Source organism: Tupaia chinensis, unplaced genomic scaffold, assembly GCF_000334495.1.
Source record: "Tupaia chinensis unplaced genomic scaffold, TupChi_1.0 Scaffold144559_1, whole genome shotgun sequence".
Classification (NCBI taxonomy): Eukaryota; Metazoa; Chordata; class Mammalia; order Scandentia; family Tupaiidae; genus Tupaia; species Tupaia belangeri.
In genome coordinates this window covers 21,551-25,772 of record NW_006204419.1, presented here as the reverse complement: position 1 = coordinate 25,772, position 4,222 = coordinate 21,551, and positions in this window count along the sequence as shown.

Genomic DNA, 4,222 nt, shown 5'->3' with positions numbered 1-4,222 from the left:
TCCCTACTTCTTTAAAGAATTGTTTATTTAATATTATTTATCATTATTATTATGCTTTTCATTTGCAACAGGCACGTGTGTTCACCAGAGAGATAGAGAAGAGTGGGAAGAAAGTGAGAAATCAAGCCACCAGGTCTGGGAATTGAAATGTAGTTGACCATGTGTGAGTCCAGAGCCTTAAACACCATGCCACCTGCTGGCCCTGCAAGGTGCTATTTAAATGTTCCAGAGTAAAGGAAAAATAAGAAATCCTTTAATCATGCTTTCTCGAACGAAATAGAAACTCATTTCTAGAAGGGTTATGAAAGTAAGTGTATGCATGGTGAATGTAACTCATGATTGAGTACTATTTATTCTAATACTGCCAAAAGACTATGAAACTAAAGTTCTTATCAAAGAAAATGTGAAATATTTCAGGTGATATATGTAGTAATGGCCTTAGTCCAATTTTTGATGTTATATTTAAAAATCTTAAAATGACTTTGTATTTTATACATATGCATATACATAATTTGTCTCTATATAATTTTTTAATGTATGAATATAGTGATTATGTGCACTTTTTAGTCATATTCTTTTTAAATTATTATTCATATATTAAAACGCTATATATCATTTAGATTGTGAAGACTTTGCCCAGCATGATATACACCTCAGTCCAGCCCAGTTGAGACTATTGTACACATCCTAATCAACACATAAAAATCTATCTGTATCCCACGAATGTCTTACCTCTCCTTTTTTCCCCCTAATTTCCTTTCCTCTGCTCTTCCCCTCTTACACTCTTTTTTTTTTTCCACCATGTCACTAGCTTGCCTCTGGTGGCCATTAAAATTTTTAATGCTTTTATGTTCTCCAGTCTTTCAGTCTCTAACATGGAGTACAGACAGTCTGTATATGTTAGGTGAAGACATACAATGTCTCTTTTTCATAACCTGACTTGCTTCTTTCAGCAACAATTCTTTCATATTCGTCCACTTTCTATCAAATTCCAGGGCCTTGTTGTTCTTTATGGCTGTATAGTAATCTATGGAATATATGCACCATAATTTTTCAGTCCATTCATCTGTTTGTGGACATTTGGGTTGGTTACATGACTTAGCATGGATAATGCTGCAATGTAAATAGTCGTGCAAGTGCTTTTCCGACCAAGTGTTCTCATGTTCTTTGGGGAGATATACAGGAGTGGAATTGCTGGATCATATGGTAGTTCTATTTGAAGGTTTTTGAGGAACCTCCATATCATTCTCCACAGTGGCTGGAGCAATTTACATTTCCAAAACAGTGTTGGAGCATACTCCTTTCACCCCCTCTTCTCCACTTATTATTATTTATTTATTTTTTAATCTTTGCCATTCTGACTGGGGTTAGGGAGTATCTCATTGTGGTTTTGATCTGCCTCTCCCTTACAATGAGGGATATTGAGCATTCTTTCATATGCTTTTTGGCTGTTTGTACATCTTCCTTAGAGAGTTGTTTATTCAGTTCATTTCCCCATATTTTAATTGGATTAATCATTTTCTCCTGGGTAAGCTGCTTGAGTTCCCTGTGAATTCTGGTTATCAGTTCCTTATCTGAAGCACAGTTAACAAACATCCTCTCCCATTGCAAGGGTTGTCGAGTCACACTAATTATAGTGCACTTTGCTGTGCAGAAACTCCTTAATCACATGTAAGCCCAGCTGTCTATTTGGGGATTACTGCCTGTGCTTTGGGGGTCTTGCTTAAGAAGTCTTTGCTTACCCCAATGTCTCCCAGTTTCCCCAGTGTTTTCCACCAGTAGTTTTACAGTTTGTGGTCTTAAGTTTAGATAATTGATTCACTTTCAGTTGATTTTTGTTAATGGTGACAGATAGGGGTTCAGATTCATCTTTCTGCAAGTGGATACCCAATTTTCCAACATCATTTGCTAAAGAGGTTTCCCTTATCCCACAGGATTGACCATTACCCTTTTGCAAAGATAAGTTGGTTGTATGTTTTGGGGGTTATTTCTGGTGTCTCTACTCTGTTCCATTGGTCTTCATGTCTATTTTTGTGCCAATACCATGCTGTTTTGATTATCACAGCTTTGCAATATATTTTGGGGTCAGGAAATGAGATGCCACCTACTCCTGTCTTGCACAGTATGGCTTTAGCAAAACGGGATCTTTTATGGTTCCAGACAATATCTATGATTGTCTTTTCTAGCTCTGCGAAAAATGTCTCTTGTGATTTTATAGGGATTGCATTAAACATGTATATTAATTTGGGTAGAATTGACATTTTGATTTTATTGATTCTGCCAATCCAGGAACATGGGATATCCGTCCACTTTTTAGTGTCCTCTTCAATTTACTTTTTTAGGTTTTCATAGTTTTCCTTGTAGAAGTCTTTGACTTCCTTGGTTAGTTTAATTCCTAAGTATCTTATGCTTCTTGTGGATATGATAAATGGAATTGCTTTCTTCAGTTCTTTCTCTGTCTGCTTGTTGTTTGTATATAAAACTGCTATAGATTTTTGCACATTAATTTTGTATCCTGCCACTTTACCGTATGCATTTATTACTTCAAGAAATTTTTTCCATGGCTACTTTGGGTCTTCTATGTATACAGTCATGTCATCTGCAAACAGAGATAATTTCAGCTCTTCTTTCCTCATTGGAATGACTTTTATTTTCTTCTCTTGTCTGATCACATTGGCTAGAACTTCCAGTACTATATTGAATAAGAGCAGAGAAAGTGGACAGCCTTGTCTTGTACCAGATTTTAGTGGAAAAGCTTTCAGCTTTTCCCCATTCAGTATAATGTTAGCTGTAGGTTTTTCATAAAAGGCTTTTATTATGCTGAGGTTATTTATTACTGATTCAACTTCACTGCTTGTTATAGGTCTAGGCAGGCTTTCTGTATATTCCTGAGTCAATATTGGCAGATTATATGTGTCCAGAAATATTTATTTCATCCATGTTTTTTTCTATGCTAATTTTATTGAGTCTTGATCATAAAGGCATGTTGTATTTTGTTGAATGCTTTTTCTGCATCTATTGAAATGAACTTTTTTTTTTATTTTGTTGAATGCTTTTTCTGCATCTATTGAACTTTTTTTTTAACTTTTTTTCTGTTATTATGGTGTATTACATTTATGATTTTGTGTATATTGAACCACCTTTGCATTCCTGGAATAAAGTCTACCTGGTTGTGATGAATAACCTTTTTATATGCTGTTTAATATGGTTAGGAAGTATGTTGTCGAGTATTTTTGCATTTATCTTCAACAGGGATATAGGTCTGTAATTTTCCTTTTTTGTCGTATCCTTAACTGTTTGGAAATGATGGCTATGTGAGCTTCATAGAATGAATTTGGAAGGGTTCCTTCCTTTTGGATCTCTAGAAACAGTGTGAGTAGAATGGGGATTACTTCTTTAAAAGTTTCATAAAATTTGGAAGTGAAGTCATCAGGGCCTGGACTTTTCTTTGTTGGGATATCATTTATTACTGATTCAATCTCATTTCTTCTTATAGGTCTAGTCAGACTTTCTATGTATTCCTGAGTCAATATTGGTAGATTATATGTGTCCAGGAATTTGTTCATCTCATCCAGGTTTTCTTCTATGTTTGCATAGACTCGCTCATAGTATCCTCTAATGATGTTTTGCATTTCTGTTATGTCGGTTGTAACATTGCCTGATTCGATGTGAATTTGACTTATCTGGTTCCTTTCTCTTCTTAATTAGCCTGACTAATGGTATGTCAATCTTGTTTGTCTTTTCAAAGAACCAATTTTTGCTTTCATTTATTTTCTGTATAGCTCACTAATTTTCTATTTCATTTATTTCTGCTCGAATCTTTATTATTTCTTTTTTCCTGGAGCTTTTTGGATTTTTTTCTATTGCTTTTTCAATTATCTGAGGTACAATGTTAGGTGATCCATTTGCCTTTTTTCTATCTTCTTATGTGCACTAATTGCTATACACTTCCCTCTTATGACTGCGTTTGCAGTGTTCTAAAGATTATAAAAACTCGTGTCCTCATTGTCATTGGTTTCCATGAATGCTTTTATTTCAGTCTTAATTTCTTCAGTAGTTATGTAGTCTGACTTTTCAGGAGTAGGCTATTTCGCTTCCATGTATTTGTGTATTTTTGATAATTTCTAATTAAAATCAAGTATATTTCCATCACAGTCAGAGAAAATGCTGGATATAGTTTCTATGCCTTTGAATCTGTAGAGGCTTGCTTTGTACACTGACA